The 11,622-nt window shown below is 53.1% G+C and overlaps 1 protein-coding gene across 3 annotated transcripts in view; it reads right to left on the minus strand.

The window, feature by feature from the left end:
• The window catches only part of LOC140410813 (amine sulfotransferase-like), a 94,335-nt gene extending 87,179 nt beyond the window's left edge, over positions 1 to 7,156 (minus strand). Inside the window, exon 1 of one of the 3 annotated variants that reach the window (XM_072499450.1) lies at positions 7,089 to 7,156. The gene's annotated coding sequence lies outside the window, so the exon portion shown is untranslated. The other 2 variants (XM_072499451.1, XM_072499448.1) reach the window with 2 other exon arrangements.
• Positions 7,157 to 11,622: the final 4,466 nt, after the last annotated feature.

An 11,622-nucleotide genomic window follows, 5' to 3' on the forward strand; every position in this document is an offset into this window, starting at 1 on the left:
GAATGGCTGGCAGAAAGGGCAATGCCCCCAATACTATAATGTAAAGGATGACCTAACAGTTGTTGGGGGAATCCTCCTGAAATTGGATCGCATTGTCATTCCGCGCAGCCTCCAGAGCTTGGTGCTCACGCAGATGCACGAGGGACACCTCGGTATTGAGTAGTGCAGGCGCAGGGCCCGGCAGGCTGTCTATTGGCCCGGCATCAATGAGGACATATCAAACATGGTCCTCAATTGCGTCACCTGCCAGCGCTTCCAGCCTGCTCAGCCCAAAGAAACGCTCCAGCAGCACGAGATCGTGACCTCTCCGTGGTCTAAGGTCGGAGTTGACCTTTTTTCACCCGAACGGGCGTGACTACGTCCTGATAATTGATTACTTCTCCAGTTACCTGAGGTAGTAAAACTGTCTGACCTAACATCCAGGACTGTCATAAAGGCCTGCATGGAGGCATTTGCCAGGCATGGAATCCCGCTCACGGTTATGAGCGACAATGGTCCCTGTTTCTATAGTCAAGAATGGCCCAACTTCGCAAAGCAATACCACTTCCAGCACCTCAAGCCCGCATTACCCGCAATCTAATGGGAAAGTCGAAAAAGGGGTCCATATCGTGAAGCAGATGCTCTGTAAGGCTGCGGACTCAGCTTCTGACTTTAATCTTGCTCTTCTGGTGTACAGGGCAACCCTTCTGTCCAACGATATGTCTCCGGCACAGCTCCTTATGAATCGCAACCTGCGGACGACTGTTCCGGCCATTCATGTACCTGACCTGGATCACCTCCCAGTGCTGCAAAAGATGCAGCAGATCAGAACCCGGCAAAAGCTGACATATGATGCTCATGCTACTGATCTGCCCGTGCTCTCTCCGAAGGACGCTGTTCGCGTCATGTTGCCTGGTGGAGTCTGGTCAGCTCCAGCTGTTGTTGTTCGACAGGCTGCTCCCAGGTCGTTTGTGGTTCACATGGCTGATGGATCTATTGTCAGGTGCAACAGAAGAGCACTACGCAAACTTGCCTGCCCACCACCGGATCTCATGTTCCCAGATGTCGTTCTGCCTTATCCGGACACCTCGCTCCACGAGGTCACCAATCTGGCTGCATGCCAACCTGTCAAGACACCATCATCCCTGCCTCCACCTCTCAGGCGGTCCACAAGAATCCGACGACAGACCCAACGACTGGACTTATAAATAGTTCCTTTGTATATATACTGTTATGTTTCTGCACGCTAGACACCTTACATGTACATATCCATTCACTCACCAATTGCTGCATGTAGTTACTTTTGTAAATACGTCGTATATGCTCTAAGCAGCCGACAATTTTTAAAAAAAAGTTGGATGTCATAATATGCACCCATGCACATCATGAGGTAAAAGCAGGCAGTGACAGACACCCAGGTGAGCCAATCAACATACAGAACAGAACACGACCAATCACCAGACAGAACACCAGAGGGGGGCTTCCAACTATAAAACACGAGGCTTCAGCACTCCGCCTCTTTCCACTGGTGACAACTGTAGTGACAGTCAGGGTGTACAAATCATTCAACAGCTTCTACACGTGGATCAGATCTAGTCTGGTCTAGATAGTTAATGTTAGTTTACTTAGAGTCTGCAACGGCTCTTGGAAAGAGCACCCTACCCAAGGTCAACACCTCCACCATATCCACATAACCCAGTAACCCCACCCAACACTAAGGGCAATTTTGGACACTAAGGGCAATTTAGCATGGCCAATCCACCTAACCTGCACATCTCTGGACTGTGGATGGAAACCGGAGCACCCGGAGGAAACCCACGCACACACGGGGAGGATGTGCAGACTCCGCACAGACAGTGACCCAAGCCGGAATCGAACCTGGGACCCTGGAGCTGTGAAGCAATTGTGCTATCCACAATGCTACCGTGGTGCCCAATGGTACACGGAGTGCTTACCATGCTGCTTGACATGGTACAAGAGGTCGCCGCAATCTAGCACTTGTGAGACCTACCTGAAACTTCTCAGCATTCCGGCATCCTACAGCATGGAGAACAACAACCCGCCGCCGCCGCTCCGCATCGCTGGCAAGCTCGGGGTAAATTGGAAGATATTTAAACAGCGCTTCCAGCTCTTCCTCAAGGCCACGGACAGGGAGAATGCATCGGACACCAGGAAGATAGCCCTTCTTCTCTCCACGGCTGGGCAACATGCCATCCACATCTTTAACTCCCTGACATTCGCGGACGACGAGGACAAGACCAAGTACAAGACGGTGCTCCTCAATTTCGACACACACTTCAGTGTTGAAGTCAACGAAAGCTTCGAAAGGTACCTGTTCCAGCAGCGCTTGCAGGGTAAGGACGAGCCTTTCGAATCCTATTTAACACACCACACCTCCGCATCCTCGCGCAATCCTGCGGCTACGGGCCCACCTCCGACTCCATGATACGCGACCAGATTGTTTTTGGGGTCATGTCGGACACCTTGCGTCAGCAGCTCCTTAAAGTTAAACAACTAACCCTAGCGACTGCCATAGAGACCTATGTCCTGCATGACAATGCCACCAGCCGGTACTCCTACATACAGGCAGCTGAAACGGCGCGGCAAGGGCCCCATGAGGCGGAACGGGTCCAAACGATTGAACAGCTCCCGGGCCGCAGTCTGGAGGAGGGCGGCCATTTCGCGCGCTTTCCGAGGCCTCCCGCGCCTGTACGCGCCAAACGAGGGGACGGTGACGTGGAGGAACGCGATGCGCAGGCCCGCACCACGCAAGATCGTACCGTGCATGCGCGGTGGCGCAACGAATGGACTGATGTCACGACGTGCGGCAACTGTGGCTCCGCCCACTTAAAGCGGCAATGCCCTGCAAAATCGCGACAGTGCCTACACTGTGGCAGGCTTGGCCATTATGCTGCCTGCTGTCGAGCAGCCCAGCCTGCCAACTCGCAATGATTTAACCAGCCTCGCAGGAATGTTCGGGCAATCCAACCCACCTTCACCGAGTCCGATCCTGACTTCATGCAGACCAGTGACACCGAGGACAGGGAGCCTTTTCGAGTTGCTGTCTTAACCAAGAACAGGCTGTCCCTGAATCGAAAGCACCAGCCGCTGTCGGTGCACAGCATTGATCCGGACAACGAGTGGTGTGCCACCCTGACGGTCAACCGATCCCAGATCAGATTCCGTCTGGACACTGGTGCTTCCGCCAGTCTCCTCGCATGGTCAGCATTACAAACCCTGGGGGTCAAACCAACAATTCTTCCATCCAATTGCCATCTGGTCGACTATAATGGTAACGTCATCCCCGCCACTGGGTCATGCCAACTCGAGGTGATGTACAACTCGCGAAAAATCACCCTACCCTTCGAGATCGTGGGCTCCTCAAAGGACTCCCTGCTAGGCGCACAGGCGTGCAAGCTCCTCAACCTCATGCAGCACGTACATTCCCTCTCTCCAGAGGACACATTTGACTTCCAAGATGCGGACTCCAGGGCGCAGCTAAGTGCCATCATCACTCAACACCGAGATGTCTTCGAAGGCATGGGCACACTTCCCTGCACATACAAAATCCTGCTCAAACAGGACGCCACGCCTGTGGTTCATGCACCTCGCAGAGTCCCAGCACCCCTCAAGGACCGCCTCAAGCAGCAGCTGCAGGACCTCCAGGACCAAGGAGTGCTTTCCAGAGTGACGGAACCAACCGACTGGGTCAGTTCCATGGTGTGCGTCAAGAGCCTTCCGGCGAGCTCCGGATCTGTATCGACCCGAAGGATTTAAATCGTAACATCATGCGGGAGCATTACCCTATCCCCAAGCGTGAGGAGATCGCGTGCGAGATGGCTCGAGCCAACATATTCACCAAGCTGGAGGCATCAAAGGGCTTCTGGCAGATTCGATTGGACAAGCCCAGCAGAAAGCTGTGTACTTTCAACACCCCATTTGGCAGGTACTGCTACAATAGAATGCCATTTGGAATCATATCAGCATCTGAAGTGTTCCACCGCATCATGGAGCAGATGATGGAGGGCATCGAGGGTGTGCGCGTCTATGTGGATGACATCATCATCTGGTCCACCACCCCGCAGGAGCATATCAGTCGCCTCCAACGCGTTTTTAAGCGAATACGGGACCAAGGCCTGCGCCTCAACAGAGCCAAATGTTCTTTCGGCCAGACCGAACTCAAATTTTTAGACGACCACATCTCCCGGTTGGGTGTGCGGCCGGATGCGGACAAGGTGGCAGCCATCACGGCCATGCAGAAGCTGGCGGATAAGAAGGCAGTGCTCCGGTTCTTAGGAAGGTCAACTTCCTAGGAAAATTCTTCCCTAACCTCGCTTCCCACGCCACTGTTCTCCGCAACCTAGTTAGGAAGACGACGGACTTCCAGTGGCTTCCCGCCCACCAGCGTGAATCGGAGGAGCTCAAGGTCAAGCTGACCACCACCCCGGTATTGGCGTTTTTCGATCCTGCAAGGGAGACGAAAATATCAACGGACGCCAGCCAGTCCGGCACAGGGACGGTGCTCCTGCAACGAGATGACGCCTCGTCATGGTCCCCTGTTGCCTATGTGTCACGGTCCATGACCCCCACAGAGCAGCGCTATGCGCAAATCGAGAAGGAGTGCCTAGGCCTGTCGACAAGTTCCATGACTACGTGTATGGCCTTCCCCAGTTCACTGTGGAGACAGACCATCGCCCACTGGTCAGCAGCATCCAAAAATACCTCAATGACATGACCCCTCGCCTACAACGCATTCTGCTCAAGCTCCGGAGATACAATTTCCAGCTCGTGTACACACTGGGTAAGGACCTGATCATAGCCGACGCTCTGTCCAGGGCAGTCACCACTCCGTCCAACCCAGAGGGGTTCGTTTGCTAAGTCGACGCCCATGTGACCTTCATGGCCGCCAATCTGCCGGCCACGGATGAACGCCTAACCCACATTCGCTGTGAGACTGCGGCTGACGCCCTGCTACAACGTGTGATGCGCCACATGACTGACGGATGGCACAAGGGACAATGCCCGCAGTTCTATAATATTCAAGCCGATCTGGCAGTCGTTGATGGCGTCCTCCTGAAGCTCCACAACCTCCCCTGCGGGAGTCACCGGTATGGGCCCATCACCTCCTCCTCCCTTGGGTGCCCGATGGCCCAATTACTCCTTGGGACGGGGGTGCGAACGGGGCTCCCCCGAGGCTCCCCCCGCCACCTGGCACTGCCAGTCCTGGAGGCCACTCTGTTCTGGGCCAGGGTCTCCATGCCCGTGGCCATAGAGCACAGAGAATGGATCATCTCCGTCTGAAACTGCGCCACATCACCCATTACTAAAAGTACAGTAGGCATATCATTAGCGGGCCTGACACCCTATTCTCCCGGGCCTCCAAGATTCATTGCCTCTGATGGCCTGATTTCCCGATGGCGTGGTTCACTTGTGGTTTCAAAAGTCGTGAACCTGGCGTGGTGGCTGAGCAAGAGAAAGTCTGTCTCATGTATTCAATGTACAAGAAGAAAAAGACAGTGAAAGAGAGAGGGGAGGTAGGAAATGGTATAGCGTGACTGCGGACTGTCGTTCCGGACACTGGCGGTGCTGCTGCGGAGGGCGGCACTCTGCCAGGGCCAGATACGGTGGGAGGGGAGGCGGAACAGGCCGAGCAGCTGGGGTGCCCCCCACAGGACTGGGGCCCAGGCACCGACCGCCATTACGGTGGCCATCTTGCTGCACACTCCCTGACCACCCACCTCGGCTGCTGGCTCCACACAGTGATATCGGCCATATAGTTGCGCCCACTCCCGCACCCCACCCTCCACCACACACGCCACCACCTGGCCCCAAACACCCGCCCAATCGGCCGCCATCCACCCGCAGACCACCCAGGGCAACACCCGCGGCACTCCTCAGTGAAGGCTGTACCGGCGAAAGGTACCCCTGGCAGCAGGGAGAGGCGCCAGGACCGGGGTACCGATGGTGCCGAATACCGAACGGGCAAGGGTGCGTGGGGGGGGGGGGGGGGAAGGGGAGAGGGAACATGCATGGGCGGAGCCCGCAGTGCCAATTGGGGGCACCTTGTAGCCCATGGAACCTGGCTGGGCATGGGGGTATGCACCATGCGAACATGTTGGCCCTCCACAACCTTGCATACAATGGCATTTTGCATTCAACAAACAATGCTGGCCGCCGTGGCAATGGTCTCAACTTTGCAAGATGCCCTGCAGCCGCGTGTGTGGGGGCCGCTCGGAGAGGAGGGGGAGCTGTAGCAGCAGAGCGGGCAGAGGCTAGTACGGCGCCGGAGTGATGTCCGCAACTCCGGCGCCGGAGTGATGTCCGCAACTCCGGCGCCGGAGTGATGTCCGCAACTCCGGCGCCGGAGTGATGTCCGCAACTCCGGCGCCGGAGTGATGTCCGCAACTCCGGCGCCGGAGTGATGTCCGCAACTCCGGCGCCGGAGTGATGTCCGCAACTCCGGCGCCGGAGTGATGTCCGCAACTCCGGCGCCGGAGTGATGTCCGCAACTCCGGCGCCCGAAAGCCGGCACGCCCCAGCCGGCGCGAGTCCACACATGGGCGCCGGTTCCCATCTCCGCGCCGGCCCCCGGGCAAGATGGCGGAGCTCTACAGGGGCCTGCCGCGGAGGAACATTGGCCCCACGGAACTAACCCGCCCACCGATCACTCGGCCCTGATCGCAGGCCAGGCCACCGTGGAGGTTAGTACAGTTTATTATGGTTAGTATGGTTAATTTTGGTTAGTATTGCAAATAGCTGGTCTGAGGCTCCAGAAGGTGACATAGTTTAGTTGTACACTTCCTGATAAAACAAAACCACTGCACACATTCCTCATTGAAGTTAAGGTAGAAATAAAGCACCTTTTGAAGATAGTTATGGCTGTGGTCCTCTGTGCAATGCTGCCTTCTCCTTGTCCTGCCCTCTCCTGGCTCCTTCACTGTTTGCAGCCCCAAAAGCCATCCATGACCACCAGATTCCCCATCCATGACTATTCAGAAGCAATCGAGCATCGGTGACAAACTGTTTGCAAATCAGGTGTAGGACGCATAACATCGCCAAACTTTATACCCTGTTAACTGATAGCCTAAAAGGATGAACCGGCAACTAACCCTGTATGGAGTTGATATGTCCTTTAAAAGGCACCATTGCAAGGCCTGAATGATGTGTTGATCGCCCTTTAGGACTTTGGATTCTCATCTTGTTCAGTGACCAATTATTAACTCAAATTGCTTGTGATGTGATCTTTTGCAAATAGCGCTGCAGATAGGTCTTTTCTGTCTGTTAGTAAAGAAGTGCCGAGTGAATTTATCACATGGAGAATCAAACACTAGGAGAGACTAATTTCACAAAAGGGTCCGAGGACCCTGAGTATTTCTGATACTTGGGGCGCATACTGTGGATGTCTGTGGGGGAGTCTAATCCAGTGGGAATCCTTTGGGCAGCACGGTAGCACAAGTGTATAGCACTGTGGCTTCACAACGCCAAGGTCCCAGGTTCGATTCCCTGCTGGGTCACTGCCTGTGCGGAGTCTGCACATCCTCCCCGTGTCTGCGTGGGTTTCCTCCGGGTGCTCCGGTTTCCTCCCACAGTCCAAAGATGTGCAGGTTAGGTGGATTGGCCATGTAAAATTGCCCTTCGTGTCCAAAAAAAAGGTTAGGCGGGGTTATTGGGTTACGGGGATAGGGTGGAAGTGAGGGCTTAAGTGGGTCGGTGCAGACTCGATGGGCCGAATGGCTTCCTTCTGCACTGTATGTTCTATGTTCTGTGTGGTAGGTGGTGTAGTTCCACCACCAGATGAGCTCATGCATGTCATCAGTGATTCTTGACCCTCAAGCCCTTAATCACACAACGTGTGATCACTTCCACCCTATCCCCGTAACCCAATAACCCCGCCTAACCTTTTTTTTGGACACGAAGGGCAATTTTATATGGCCAATCCACCTAACCTGCACATCTTTGGACTGTGGGAGGAAACCGGAGCACCCGGAGGAAACCCACGCAGACACGGGGAGAACGTGCAGGATGTTTGAGGTGAGGGATGCCGTTAGTGTCCCTGCTGATTTTACGTGCAGGAAGTGCAGCCATCTCCAGCTCCTCCAAGACCGAGTTAGGGAACTGGAGCTGGAGTTGGATGAACTTCGGATCATTCGGGAGGCAGAGGCAGGTAGGGTCATAGATAGCAGCTTCAGGGAATTAGTTACACCAAAGATTGGAGATAGATGGGTAACTGTAAGAGGGACTGGGAAGAAGCAGTCAGTGCAGGGATCCCCTGCGGTCGTTCCCCTGAGTAACAAGTATACCGCTTTGGATACTTGTGGCGGGGGGGGGACTTACCAGGGGTAAGCCATGGGGTACGGGCCTCTGGCACGGAGTCTGTCCCTGTTGCTCAGAAGGGAAGGGGGGAGAGGAGCAGAGCATTAGTAATTGGGGACTCGATAGTCAGGGGCACAGATAGGAGATTTTGTGGAAGCGAGAGAGACTCACGTTTGGTATGTTGCCTCCCAGGTGCAAGGGTACGTGATGCCTCGGATCGTGTTTTCCGGGTCCTTAAGGGGGAGGAAGAGCAGCCCCAAGTCGTGGTCCACATTGGCACTAACGACATAGGTAGGAAAGGGGACAAGTATGTCAGGCAGGCTTTCAGGGAGCTAGGATGGAAGCTCAGAACGAGAACAAACAGAGTTGTTATCTCTGGGTTGTTGCCCGTGCCACGTGATAATGAGATGAGGAATAGGGAGAGAGAGCAATTAAACACGTGGCTACAGGGATGGTGCAGGCGGGAGGGATTCAGATTTCTGGATAACTGGGGCTCTTTCTGGGGAAGGTGGGACCTCTTCAGACAGGATGGTCTACATTTGAACCTGAGGGGCACAAATATCCTGGGGGGGAGATTTGTTAGTGCTCTTTGGGGGGGTTTAAACTAATGCAGCAGGGGCATGGGAACCTGGATTGTAGTTTTAGGGTACGGGAGAATGAGAGTATAGAGGTCAGGAGCACAGATTTGACTTCGCAGGAGGGGGCCAGTGTTCAGGTAGGTGGTTTAAAGTGTGTCTACTTCAATGCCAGGAGTATACAAAATAAGGTAGGGGAACTGGCAGCATGGGTTGGTACCTGGGACTTCGATGTTGTGGCCATTTCGGAGACATGGATAGAGCAGGGACAGGAATGGATGTTGCAGGTTCCGGGGTTTAGGTGTTTTAGTAAGCTCAGAGAAGGAGGCAAAAGAGGGGGAGGTGTGGCGCTGCTAGTCAAGAGCAGTATTACGGTGGCGGGGAGGATGCTAGACGGGGACTCTTCTTCCGAGGTAGTATGGGCTGAGGTTAGAAACAGGAAAGGAGAGGTCACCCTGTTGGGAGTTTTCTCTCGGCCTCCAAATAGTTCTAGGGATGTAGAGGAAAGGATGGCGAAGATGATTCTGGATAAGAGCGAAAGTAACAGGGTAGTTATTATGGGAGACTTTAACTTTCCAAATATTGACTGGAAAAGATATAGTTCAAGTACATTAGATGGGTCGTTTTTTGTACAATGTGTGCAGGAGGGTTTCCTGACACAATATGTTGACAGCCCAACAAGAGGCGAGGCCACTTTGGATTTGGTTTTGGGTAATGAACCAGGCCAGGTGTTGGATTTGGAGGTAGGAGAGCACTTTGGGGACAGTGACCACAATTCGGTGACGTTTACGTTAGTGATGGAAAGGGATAAGTATACCCCGCAGGGCAAGAGTTATACCTGGGGGAAGGGCAATTATGATGCCATTAGACATGACTTGGGGGGGATAGGTTGGAGAAGTAGGCTGCAAGTGTTGGGCACACTGGATAAGTGGAGCTTGTTCAAGGAACAGCTACTGCGTGTTCTTGATAAGTACGTACCGGTCAGGCAGGGAGGAAGGCGTCGAGCGAGGGAACCGTGGTTTACCAAAGAAGTGGAATCTCTTGTTAAGAGGAAGAAGGAGGCCTATGTGAAGATGAGGTGTGAAGTTTCAGTTGGGGCGACTGAAAGTTACAAGGTAGCGAGGAACGATCTAAAGAGAGAGCTAAGACGAGCAAGGAGGGGACATGAGAAGTATTTGGCAGGTTGGATCAAGGAAAACCCAAAAGCTTTCTATAGGTATGTCAGGAATAAAAGAATGACTAGGGTAGGAGTAGGGCCAGTCAAGGACAGGGATGGGAAGTTGTGTGTGGAGTCTGAAGAGATAGGCGAGATACTAAATGAATATTTTTCGTCAGTATTCACTCAGGAAAAAGATAATGTTGTGGAGGAGAATGCTGAGACCCAGGCTATTAGAATAGATGGCACTGAGGTACGTAGGGAAGAGGTGTTGGCAATTCTGGACAGGCTGAAAATAGATAAGTCCCCGGGGCCTGATGGGATTTATCCTAGGATTCTCTGGGAAGCCAGGGAAGAGATTGCTGGGCCTTTGGCTTTGATTTTTATGTCATCATTGGCTACAGGAATAGTGCCAGAGGACTGGAGGATAGCAAATGTGGTCCCTTTGTTCAAAAAGGGGAGTAGAGACAACCCCGGCACCTATAGACCGGTGAGCCTCACGTCTGTTGTGGGTAAAGTCTTGGAGGGGTTTATAAGAGACAAGATTTATAATCATCTAGATAGGAATAATATGATCAGGGATAGTCAGCATGGCTTTGTGAAGGGTAGTTCACGCCTCACAAACCTTATCAAGTTCTTTGAGAAGGTGACTGAACAGGTAGACGAGGGTAGAGCAGTTGATGTGGTGTATATGGATTTCAGTAAAGCGTTTGATAAGGTTCCCCAAGGTAGGCTATTGCAGAAAATACGGAGGCTGGGGATTGAGGGTGATTTAGAGATGTAGATCAGAAATTGGCTAGCTGAAAGAAGACAGAGGGTGGTGGTTGATGGGAAATGTTCAGAATGGAGTTCAGTTACAAGTAGCGTACCACAAGGATCTGTTCTGGGGCCGTTGCTGTTTGTCATTTTTATCAACGACCTAGAGGAGGGCGCAGAAGGGTGGGTGAGTAAATTTGCAGACGATACTAAAGTTGGTGGTGTTGTCGACAGTGCGGAAGGATGTAGCAGGTTACAGAGGGACATAGATAAGCTGCAGAGCTGGGCTGAGAGGTGGCAAATGGAGTTTAATGTAGAGAAGTGTGAGGTGATTCACTTTAGAAGGAATAACGGGAATGCGGAATATTTGGCTAATGGTAAAGTTCTTGGAAGTGTGGATGAGCAGAGGGATCTAGGTGTCCATGTACATAGATCCCTGAAAGTTGCCACCCAGGTTGATAGGGTTGTGAAGAAGGCCTATGGAGTGTTGGCCTTTATTGGTAGAGGGATTGAGTTCCGGAGTCATGAGGTCATGTTGCAGCTGTACAAAACTCTGGTACGGCCGCATTTGGAGTATTGCGTACAGTTCTGGTCACCGCATTATAGGAAGGACGTGGAAGCTTTGGAGCGGGTCAGAGGAGATTTACCAGGATGTTGCCTGGTATGGAGGGAAAATCTTATGAGGAAAGGCTGATGGACTTGAGGTTGTTTTCGTTAGAGAGAAGAAGGTTAAGAGGAGACTTAATAGAGGCATACAAAATGATCAGGGGGTTAGATAGGGTGGACAGTGAGAGCCTTCTCCCGCGGATGGAAATGGCTCGCATGAGGGGACATAGCTTTAAA

The sequence above is a fragment of the Scyliorhinus torazame genome, chromosome 4 (genome assembly GCF_047496885.1).
Source record: "Scyliorhinus torazame isolate Kashiwa2021f chromosome 4, sScyTor2.1, whole genome shotgun sequence".
Taxonomy (NCBI): Eukaryota; Metazoa; Chordata; class Chondrichthyes; order Carcharhiniformes; family Scyliorhinidae; genus Scyliorhinus; species Scyliorhinus torazame.